The following is a 12,372-nucleotide window of genomic DNA, read 5'->3' as shown; positions in this document are numbered from 1 at the left end:
GTGAGATGAGACGCCTGAGTGGGGCGTCACATTGTGCAATAAATGTGTAATTATTCCCAAAATTGTAATAAATGCGTAATTATTTTATTAAAAAGTATTATTTTATTTTATTTTTGCCTAGAATGCCATTGAAAATGTGGAATTTGAAGAATCCTGCTTGGTTGGAAAATGAAATGTAAATTGGCAGATAAATTTACCCTCAATATCTTATGTAAACGTTGTAATGGGATATCAAAGTTATAAAAAAGAGCAGGAATATTTAAAATTGAGGGTAAATTTGTAAATTATGTGCAAAATCCCAACAAAATTTTACTATCAACCAAACGTAGCAATATGAAAATTCACTCAATATTCCCGGAAATATTTCCGCCTACAAAACACTTTTTCGTAACTTTACCGAAAAAAAATTTCCTACCATATTTCAGGATATCTTTTTTTTTTTTCGGTAAAAAAAATATCTCCTCTACCAAACGGCCCTTATAGAATACACACCTCTCATTCCACACTCCACCAAATTATAAAATTAATACATAAACCAAGAACTAGGAATGTAATTTTTTTAAAAAAATAAGAAGAATACCAATCTAATGATATTAATGTAAAAATAAAGGGATTAATAAAATTATTTTCTACACACACATAAAAATATATAGGGTCCATGTGGGACCTTATAAAGGGAACAGAGAGAAAAATATAGACCCTACACACTTTTATGTGTGTAGCAGATGATTTTATCTCTTATAATATAAGAAACATCAATACCAAAATTAAATTAGTATAACCACGACATTTATTTTTTGTTTCTTTTAATAGTTTTTGTATGATGTGATATCATGTAGTCATTCAACCTGACCATAAAACTCAAATTACAAAATCTAAGAAAATCATTTATATATCTAACTTTCTCATGTGATAGACAGAACGAGACGCTTATTCATTGATTTGAGTTTTATTCATTTCTTTACTCTATTAAAAACCCTAATTCCCTTAATGATCTCGCTTAGGGCAAGCATTAAGAATAAAGAAATAACATAGTCATAGGTTTCATAAGTCTATCTCCAAATCAAACAAAACTTAACAATTAATCAAATCAGAATCTCACACCAACATTCTTATTGTCATGCAAGATTCATGTGTTCATATATGATTGGCCAAATCATAAACGAAACTAAGAATGAAGAACAGATTAATCGCATAATATGAAAGATTGAACATTAAATTGAAAGAGAACATTAAATAACATCAAGAATCTATTGGCTCCAGCTAATCCTAACTACAAGAAAATCCAGCCTAACATAGTGAAAGAAAATAAAATAGAAGATAAAAAAGCAATGAAATCCATAAATAGAACTTGATAATCGGTCTCTATATATGGTGAAGCTTTGACCCTTCCTACGCTTCCTCATCCAAGAATCATGCTTTCTTTCTCCCCAAGTAGCAAAAAAACTCCTTCCTATGCCCTATTTCGTTCCCTTTTTAATGAAAAGATCAATGGACCTTTTTTACTAGTTGTTCACTGTATTTGCTTGCTAAAGCGAGCAAACCAGCGATGAGAATTATGAAAATACATGATTTTGATGCTATGCTCGCTAGGTTGCTCGCTGTAGCGAGGAACATAGCGAGGAAAAAGAGTATGCTTGCTGGACTTGCTCGCTACAACGAGCAAGGTTAAAAATTAGCATGTCTTTGATGTCTTCTCACCGAGTTTGTTCATTGTAGCAAGCAACTCAGCCAGCTTCAGCGTGAAATGACACTCATTTGGCTTTCGCTTGCCTTGACTCTTGTCTTCCTCCGGCTTCCTTGATCCATCAATGCTCTGATATAACAATTTTAACCTGAAATCGATACATTTTCTCAATCAGTATCTTACCAAACACGAAAACTCCATAGTCTTATGCATTTGATAATATATACCACGTCTTGACCATATTCAACAATGTTAAGCATACTTTTGGCCCTAAAGACATGATATAATTGACATTTAACACCTTGCATTGTCCGTTATAAAAAAATGGTTGCCCTCAAATTAATTGTATAAATTATTAATAAAATTTCAAATATTTGTTTCATCCCAAAGAATTAAATTAAAAAAATTATTATTTACAAATAAAAATAAATTATGAGAAATTATTTTTGTGCTCGACGGGAATGGTCCCGCTCCGACATATCCCTCAATGTAATAGGGAACTCAAAGCTATGTCATTCTGTAAAAAATATCTGTGAGTTGGTTAATTTTAATTTTTGAAAGAGATCATTTATTTTTTTAAAAATTAATCCATCATTGCATAGAGCTTAAGACAACATAGCTATACGTAAGCTCTAACGAAATTTATAACACTTGAGGATAGCTAGCCATACAACTAGGGGTGCTAAACAAACCAGGGGCCTTTCAGAGACCTTTGGCTCGGCTCGTGAAGGCCTGAGCTTACATGTCTAAAATTGGTTGTTGGCACAAGGCTTGGACTTGTATAAAAACTCGTTTAATAAAAAAGCCGCAGGCTCCAATTTAAAAGTTCGGCCCTAAAGCCTCTCAGGCTGACCTAGTATATTATTTTTATTTATATTTTATATTTTTTTATATTACTTCTAATAGCTCTCTCTTTCTCCTCAATCCATTTCATCCCATTTTATTGGTTAAACAGACTTTTTGAATGATTTTGTTTTATATTATGTTGTTTGAATATAAATTGAATTTATGGATATTCATGGAATTACTAGTTTTGTAACTTTTGTTGATTGTATATTCTGTTTGGATAAATTTTTGTTGTCTTATTTTTTTTAATAGGCTAAACAAGGCTTTTATTTTTTGTAAATAAGTCAGGCCACAGGCCGATAGTTATATTTATAACAGGTAACAGGCTTGATCAGGCTAACACATTTAAACACAGGCTTAGCCTTTTAAGGCCAAAGTTCAGCTCGGCTCGGTCCGTTAACACCCCTACATACAACAACGTAATACATCATTGCTAGGATATTGAATAAAACAAATTTATTAAATAAATAGAATACTAATTATATTTGAAAATGAATCTATATTTGCACAAGGTTTAAGATAACTTTTTTTTTTTTTTTTTAAATAATTTAAGATAACTTAGTTATACGAAAATACATATAATATATATAATGCTTGAGGATGGAGGATCATACAACAATATCATAAATCATTACGTGAACTTTTTTTCTTTAAAGTATTTAACTTATTTGTTAATTTATCACTTCTCACATTTCTTGATGTTTTTTTATTTATTTAGAGGGAATGCTTTACAACTACCAAAAATAAAATATGCAGTAAAAGTATATAGACAACAGAAATGGAATTTTTTTGTATTTTTGTAATTTTATGCTGTTATTATCTAATGTCATTTAATTTTTTTTTGGAAATCCTATATTTTTAACTCTTCTTTCTAGAATTGATTAAAAGAAATAATTTTGAAAAAAAGTTAAAGGACGTTAAGATTTTTAACTCTTTTTTTAAAAAATATATAAAGAAATTGGTTGGTCCTCTATCCTTGTTTGTCGTTCTATCATTTCCTGATTTTCAATTGCTCGTATCACAAATTTCTTTGGATTCCACGTCTTGGAGTTAAGGGGTGTATTGGATTAGTATTTTAAAAGATTTCTTTTGAGCTAAAAAATCTTATATATTTTAAAAGACTATTTAGAATTGGAGAGACTTTAAAGACTTTTTTAAAAGACTTTTTTTACAATCAATATTTCATAAGATTAGATTTTATGTTATCAAAAAAAAAAAAGATTAGATTTTAAAGGATTTTAATAGAATTTATAAGATTTGAAATAATAATATGAATTTATAAGATTTTAAAAAATCATATGAATTTTTAACAAACATTCAAAATTACAAGAGTCAATAAAAAGGAAAAGTTTATACTTACAACCTATTTTTGTTTACAACATTTTACAATCATATCGTAACCGTTGATTTCCGTCAATCAACGGTTATCATTCATTGCAAATTAAATATTAATTAATGAGTTTGATTTGAGATAATAATAATCGTTGATTGACGGAAATCAACGGTTAAGATATCGTTGTAAAAGGTTGTAAACAAAAATAGGGTGTAAGTATAATCTTCCCCATAAAAAAATAACAAAGAAATGCAATGAAAATAATAAAAAAAGTAAAACCTAATATAATTTTTTCAATCAGTAAATCATAATATAATTTTTAACAAACATTCAGAATTACTAAACAACAGCTTTTCACATATCTAATGGGTTGAAAATTATCTTCTTCATTTGGTATCAAAGCTATGCATATATGATTATAAGACCCAAATTTTTTAATTATAAAAATAATTCTAAATTTGCATATAGAACCTAAAGTTCATGATAAAATCTCGTTTGGAATTTTTTGCAATTGATCTTGAAAACTTTGGGATTTTTATTTTACATGATAAGAGTTTTCTAACCATATATCATATGCATATTTTCATTGAATATTCTAATAAAATTTCGAATCTGAAATTTTGGGTTTAATTACATGAAAGTTTAGAAAAAATTTCAATTTTTTTTCAATCGATACATTGAAACCTTAAATTGCTTTGGGGCTTTTGAGAAATAAATCTATTAATACAAAAATTGTTTGAAATTGTTTCCTATAGTGAAGGAATTTCGTTCATGAATGTATTGTTACGAAATATAGGGTTCATGTTATGAAAGTTTCAATCTTTCTTTCAATTGATATTGTTTCATTGATATAAAACAAAAATTGGTTTGAGGGTTTTAGTTTTCTGTTATTTTTTCACTGTTTTATGTTGTTTTTAACACAAAAATCACACGTTTTTGTGCCAAGAAAAATCGTGACCCATAACTTGAAAAATCACTTTTTAAATTTTCAAAATTTCTCAAAAATGGCTCAAAAATATGTTATTTTTGAGATAGATTATATTAAAATCTCGTTGATTTGTTGTTTCTGGGTTGTTTTGTAATGAAAATCGCTTAAAAATATATATTTTTTAGTTTTGACGAAGCTCCTGTAACGCCTGGCAACTTGCAAGGATTAACGACTGTCACCACATACTAACATGAGACTTTTCAGCGTGTTTTGTCCTCACTCGCACACCTCCTGGGAAAAGTTGAGTGCTCGAGCGCGTATCCCGAAAACAACATGAGCATAGTTTAGTAAAATTAGCATAGCTTGAGCTACAGATCTCCGATTTGAGCGCAGTTTGAACCCACGCGAAGCTAACGAAGAGATCTATAACATAGTGTGAGATGAGAACTATAAAGAAAGTATATAATTCCCAATTTAATAAAAAGTGAAGATAGTTTAGTATTGAACTTGGACGAAATAAGAATATGATGTTAAGCTTAAGTTTCATTTATTCCGAAATATCATACAGTTATGGTCACACAATTGGTTATTTTAATTCGGCTTTGCTCAAAAAGAAAATTTATTCGGATTTCTAATTGAATCAAGGGAAAACTTCAAAAAAAAACCCATGTAACTTTCTTCATAATCATTTACCCCTTCCCCAAAATTTTGAATCATTTACTCCCCTGACTGAAAGTGATTTTATCATTTATCCCCCTAAGTGAGGGGGGTAAGTGATAAAGAAACTTTAAGTCAGGGGGGTAAGTGATAAAAAAAATCTAAATAAAGGTGTAAATGATTTAAAAAATTTATAAGGGAGGTAAGTGATAATTAAGAAAACTCATAGGGTTTTTTTTGAAGTTTTCCCTTGAATCAATGTGATTGTAACTGCGCTTAATATCATAAAGCAGTGATAACAAACCGGTTCTAGAACGGGGTGTTACAGCTCCCATGGCGAAATCTGTTTACGAGTAGTCAACCTGCCAAAGGAAGAAGAAAATACTGCAATAGAAGAATCTCAAGAAATCCTAGGGGTTAGGGTAAGATTGTGAGAGAGGCATCCTATTTATATTTTTCACTAAAAAGTCTCACGAAATCCACACTAATAGAAAATCCATTAAAATCATCGGATTTTTGAATACCACGAGATTGGGATTCCATTGTTTAAAATCCTAATTGAATATCAACGAATTTGGACGGATTCTGAAATAATTCTTTAAAATCCTAATCGAATACCACATGACTTTTTTTCAATCCATTAAAATCCTAATCGAATATCAATGAATTTTTTTGTCCAAAAACAATCCATTAAAATCCTTTGAAATCTCAATCCAATACACCCTTAAGTTTGCAATGAGTTTTGATGTGTAAGATTTGATGGATTAAAATTTTCCAAGGAAAAATAGCAATTCAAAAGTGTTTACACTTGAGCAACACATTATTGCACAATCATACCCTAATTACACAGGTTGAAAAAATATATTTTTAAATGAGAATTATAAACCCCTTTTATTTGTCATGAAAAACTACTTGTTTTGAATGAAAAAATGAGCACTTATTACACTTTGTTCTTTTTATGATAGGACGCAAATGTTATGTAAGATGAAATATCATGCTAATTCCTAAAAATGACTACTTTATCCATATGAAAAGTTGCTCTCTTTTGTTTTTGTTTTTTTTATCATGTTGGATACAATAATGGTCATTCTATTATACAAATGCTAATGATAATTTGATTTTTTAAGGATGCAAGTCTATCATGATTTTCTAATGCAAAAATATATAACGTTGATAAAGAAAATTGATGACAATTTTTTATATTCTGAATGCAAAGAAAAATGATGAATAGATGCAACGAATGGAATGCTAAGGTGAACCATTCACCAGACTGGGTTGATAAAGAAAATTGATGACAATTTTTTATATTCTGAGTGCAAAGAAAAATGATGAATAGATGCAACGAAGAAATGTTTACACCAATGTTATTAAAACTGATCCGGACCGACCAATTTGACCCGTAAACCGGTGAACCATTCACTGGTAAGACCCGACAGTTTTCACAAAAGACAAAAACCCACGACTTGGTTGACACGACACAAAGACTTGAATAGAGCAGCCCGCGCCTTTGCAAATCAACTTTACACTAGATGGTGCCTTTCGAATAGCTATAAAGAGTTTAATGATTTATAAATTAAAGGTGTGGTACTAGTAATAAGTAACCCTTAAGCTGTCCTCCACAACAATGGCGGCGTGAAGGGGTTGTCGGGGAAGATTCTATGCTATGCTCAGAGGCTGTAGCATGGATCCCAACGAAGCTGTCAGTCGCCTCCTCTCCCAATATTCTCTCTCTCTCTCATGTTTGAGTTTCTCTCTCTTTCTTTCAATCTTTCTGTGTTCTGTTCATTGTTAATGTTTCTCTCTCTCTCTCTATATGCTATGCTTGGAATGTGGAGGTTGGGAACGGATTTTGCTATCTACTTGCTAGTAAAGATGCTTCTTTGACCATTGCACATTATAAAATTCAAGGTTTAGATTCCTAACAAATTGTTCTACTTTGTTCTGGACTTCTGGTTTTTTAAGCGTTTGGGAAAAAAATGCTGCTTGGAATCAGTATAAAAATTCATTCAAGAGGAGAAAAGATCATGCCATTATACATACTGCATGATTCATAACATAAACAATGCATATTTTTCATACTAATTATATCCACAACAATTCCAAGCACAAACATTTTTCTAAACAATTATAGGATTAAAATTTCACATTCAATTTTAATCCAACTACATCACATAAACACATTTCAATTCAGCACTTTATATATATAATTATATATATAAACATTAAGCCATAAAGTGTTTCTTTTGCTTTGTAAATATCAACTTCATATATAAATAAAAGGCAACAGGTCCAATTCCGGAAGCGATTGTTACAAAACGGACATAAAGAAAACGTAATTGAATTTTAATTTTCAATCGATCATCCATAAATCATTAAAGGAAAAATCATAAATTTTTACAATTCCTAATTTTTCAAAATCAAGAATACATTCATAACCATATATGAAAAATCATGAATTCCTAAACACATCCTCTCATACCACATGTTAGCTTACAAATAATATATCATGTTCACAAATCATAAATAAGAACATGATAAAGGATATTGGAAAAACATGATTCTTACGTATACCAAAGATAAAGACATACCCAAAAATGATGATAAGGGAAAGACACTAGCCATCTTTTTCACAACAACATTAGGATGATTTTTCTCTTTAGAGCCTTCTTTTCTTTTTATGTTTTTCTTCTGGAGGAATGACACTTGGTGAAGGAGAAAGAAGATCAATCCTAATATATATTCAATTATCTTTAATATGGTACGTGTTGCGACTTCGGCAAGTGCATCATTCGTACAAATAATAAAGTGATAAAATAAGGTTGTCAATCCTACCACTACAAGAAAACCGAGATACAAAGGCGGTGTTTTGATGGCTGTTTTAGAAGCCGACCCTAAATCAAGCAATTAAAGCGCCCCTAAGCTACTTATTAAGTCTTTTCTCTCTCTCTTGACGGTAGTAAATATCCCATTAGCGCATCGAATATGTTTTACCTTTTTAGCAACAAACGCATATCAGTTGCTATTTCTGAATGGCCACTTTTTATTTCTCTTCTTCACCTTCTTAGCCAAACCCCAATCCTAATCCTACCTTTTCCTCTACCAATCCCAAATCTTTAATTTCGATTCCACAATGCTTCCCCAATCTCAAACTCAAACCCCTTCTCCGGAATCTCCCATATCGCTCCTCCGAGTCTCATTCAATCCATACCATTCCTGCTTCGCAGCCGCAATCGACGCCATCTTTCGCATCTACAACTGCGACCCCTTCCGGGAGCTCTTCCGTCGCAACTTCTCCGGCGGAGAAACCGGCCACGTCGAGATGCTCTTCCACAGCAACATAATGTGGCTCGTCGATGGCGAACTTCAAGCTAGTGCAAACAACGGGGTTGAGATATGGGGAAGTACACGCTTCTAACAGGTACACGTTGCTTCTATTTTCTGAATGTTCTCAATTTCCCTGTTCTGTTTGAGATTTTTGGTTGTGATTTTTTAAATAAACCAATACTGTAGAATAACATTATGCTGTTAAAAATCATAAGCTAAGCAGGCTTAGGTTCAAAATGTGTGTATATTAGTTTGGCGTAATGTTTGGATAATGAAGATAATGGTTGAGGCTAATTGAATTGAGAAATACAAAAGTAGTTTATTTGGCGAAGTGCCAGTGTTGACGAGTTGGATGATTTAAAGTGCAGAATATTTTCTTGTTTCATATGGGAATCAAGATGCATGTTCAGCTATAAGATTTTCAGTTTGGACTGATACAGATTCATCCGTTCAATTATTGGTTTTTTCATGCATATAATTTTTGTCTTATATGTTTAATTTGTAGTGTATTTTTATGACAGCTCGTTAATTTTTCCTAGGTAAATTCTGAATTTTATTAATTCTGACACCTTAGAATTTTAGTACAATTGGAAATCTTACACTTCAACCATTACATGAGACTCATGTGGTGCATGATGGCCATGTGTCATGAAGATTCCTCCTCACTAGCCTTGCATGGCCGCCACATACACCTCTCTTGTATAATATTGTGTTGCACTGTAAAGTTATGCTCAAAATTTATTCAATTTCACAGAACATGCATCTATTATGTCATGTACCTTCTCTGTATATAATGCAACTCGGTTTCTCTGGTGTAAAAAAATAATGAAAATATTTAGTTGCACTATGATTGCTTGGTATTTTTTAGGAATGGGCTCAGAGGTTGTTCAACATTATGAGTTATAGTGAATTACTTAGATTTTATTCTTTCTTTTGCCTGAGTATAGACCCATCTTCTACTTGGTACCTTAAAAAATGCAGTTATACCTGTCAGAATTGCAAGTCAACTATCGACTTTTCTGATTATTATACTCTTGTACTACTTGTGTGAAAGTATCTTCATTGAATCAGTTATTGCAGGCGTTGCCCATGTTCACTTTCGCAAACCAGGCAGGGCTTGACATGCTGGAGACTACCTTAGTTGCTCTACAAGACATAAAGTTAGAGAAAATATTTGACGATCATGGAAGGTGCTGAACGAAGAAGAGAATGCTCATTGTATTTGCTTTATGAATCATACATCTGACTTTGACATGGTATTTTCTTATTGATTTGGCAGACTTGGATTTCTTGTTTCATATGTTTTTTCTTGCTCGGTACTGCAAGCTTCTAGAGGAGAACTCGTTCTGGGGGAGGACTGCCGATTTCTTTTACATGCTCTTATTTGGTGCCACTGTATTGACTGGAATTTTCTTCTTGGGGGATGATATATGATGGTGAGTCACATTTTTATATATTTTTGGTAATTGAGTTCACATGTTAAAATCTGTCTCAAATGTTAAAGCTTAATTTATCTTTTTCAGGTTTACGTGTGGAGCAAACGAAATCCCTTTATTCATATGAGCTTCCTTGGCCTCTTTACTTTCACTGCTGCCTACCTTCCATGGGTGCGTAAGATCTATGGTTGTTATCTGTCTGATTGGAAAATAATATTAACCCGTTTGAGGCATTAAATACTTGTGTATAAGACAGTTGCTTGAATATCTACTAGTTATTTGGGCACATGTTATCTTGTGTTCAACCTTTTTTTGCCCTGGAGCAGCTTTCAGGGAAGTTCAACCTTGAGGGAAATATTGAATTGCAGGTATATGGCTGGCCCAAAATATTGTATACGTGAATGATAAATGAGATTGTAGTAATCTCTTAGCTAATGGATGCAAGTATTCAATGGAGCAGGTTGATGTTAGTTCTTCCGCACCAGGTGCTGCATTACAAGTAGATATTCAGGCTTCAAATTGTAGTGGTTCTTTGCTTTTTACATTAGGGAGTTGTACTTGATACCCAAGAATATGTTGTAATTTGAAGGAGATTTAGTTTCCCCCTTATACTTTTTTAATGTTTCCAGGAAGTGGGTACTCCCTTCTCGTTGCTCAGATGGAACCAAAAATTATAAGAACAGAGCTCTTAGAACTCTTATTTATGAAAGTAAGTTTCCAATAATTACTGCAGAAGAAAAACAGTTTCAAGGAATATTTATAAACTGGCTTGACTGATTTAAATATAGATTTCATTACTGTTTGATTATTTTTCCTTTTACTTTTCTCTTATTAGTCTGGCTCAGGATCCTTCCTTAAAATCGAAATTGATGATCCTGCTGCACAAGCCATTGAGTTCCTTATACTTTATGAAGCTCAGAATAAGTGGTGTGCTTTTCATAATCTTGTTTCCTTTCTCCCCTGCGTGAATTTTACGTGAATTTTTACTTTACATTAATTTTCTTTGACCAGGTTATGGGTGAAGGAGAGGAACATAGAGTCGTTAAAATTGCTGACTTTGGACTTGCAAGGATATATCACGCTCCTTTGAAGCCATTATCTGAAAATGGGGTATGACTGTATGATGAGGAATCATTTTCATTGTTATCCACCTGTATTATATCCATCATTTTCATGCATATTTTTATACATAAAATCGTTATAGGATGACATGTGAGTTTTAATTTATGTAATTATCGCAATATCTGTTTTCTAAAAACTTGCATATATATGGCTTGTTGGGTGGGGTGGAAAAACCACAACCTCTGCCCAGTCCTCCAATGGGATCTTGAACCTTTCCTGATGAGAACTATATACATGCATGCTATTATTTTCTGTTGTTCAGAATTGCCCCATTATTTTCTATTAATTTTAGTATGACTTTCATAAATTTTTTGACTTTTGAGCTGAAAATGAATGTTCAGTTATTCTTGAACTTACTGTTAAATTATGGTTGCTTCCTAGCTTGTTTTAGTGAATAATGATGATAAAGAAATTTATTGTCTGTAGTAGATATGGAACCACCCTGGGATCTTACAATTGACAAAAGAAGACAAGGACTATGTAAGACATGAAGATGTTGTTGAGAATTTTCTTGCGGATGATAGCTCCAGTGATGAAAATTCTGGTTTTATTGTGCTTGCTAGGGGTAGTCTTCATGTATATGGATCCATAGGCGCCTACACTTGTATGCTTCCAATATTACTGATTACTTATTAATTGATTGAAAGCTTCCTCTCTATGCTGTGAGTGGTTTTTGGATGTATGTTTGTATATGCACAATCAATTATTATTATATGATTTGTTTGTTATTAGTATGCTTTGAATATCTAGAATCTTGTTCTCCATGTTGTTTGACATCTGAACTATAAGATCAATTTAATTGCTCCAGTTTTACATTAGTTTTGTTGTATTACAGGAAAACATTAAATTTGGTAATAATAGATGAATGTCAAGTGTAAAGTAAATATTAATTGTTATTCATAATGTTAAAAATATAATATATGTTTTTGTTAAAAAATTATATTCTATGTGAATTATATGAATTTGCAATTTTTCGTTGTGAAAAATATTTTTTTTCCTGACCTTTTATGTTTAGATTGAAGAATCATGGAAAAGGATT

The 12,372-nt window shown here is 31.7% G+C and overlaps 1 long non-coding RNA gene across 6 annotated transcripts; it reads left to right on the top strand.

Moving 5' to 3' along the window:
- The first annotated feature begins 8,418 nt into the window (after positions 1-8,418).
- On the top strand, positions 8,419-12,022 carry LOC133306367 (uncharacterized). 6 transcript variants are annotated; one of them, XR_009750879.1, is made up of 7 exons: positions 8,419-8,869; positions 9,847-9,965; positions 10,055-10,211; positions 10,299-10,920; positions 11,047-11,138; positions 11,223-11,321; positions 11,760-12,022. It is a non-coding gene; the product is annotated as an uncharacterized LOC133306367 (long non-coding RNA). The 6 variants fall into 6 exon arrangements; XR_009750877.1 differs by having other exon boundaries at positions 8,421-8,869; positions 11,763-12,022; XR_009750881.1 differs by lacking the exon at positions 11,760-12,022 and having other exon boundaries at positions 8,421-8,869; positions 10,299-10,696; positions 10,841-10,920.
- Positions 12,023-12,372: the final 350 nt, after the last annotated feature.

The sequence above is a fragment of the Gastrolobium bilobum genome, unplaced genomic scaffold, assembly GCF_033153095.1.
Source record: "Gastrolobium bilobum isolate Gb01-03AN ecotype WA unplaced genomic scaffold, APGP_CSIRO_Gbil_v1 utg21117, whole genome shotgun sequence".
NCBI lineage: Eukaryota > Viridiplantae > Streptophyta > Magnoliopsida > Fabales > Fabaceae > Gastrolobium > Gastrolobium bilobum.
Note: the sequence above shows the minus strand (reverse complement) of the source record. Positions and strands in the feature narration are given on the sequence as shown.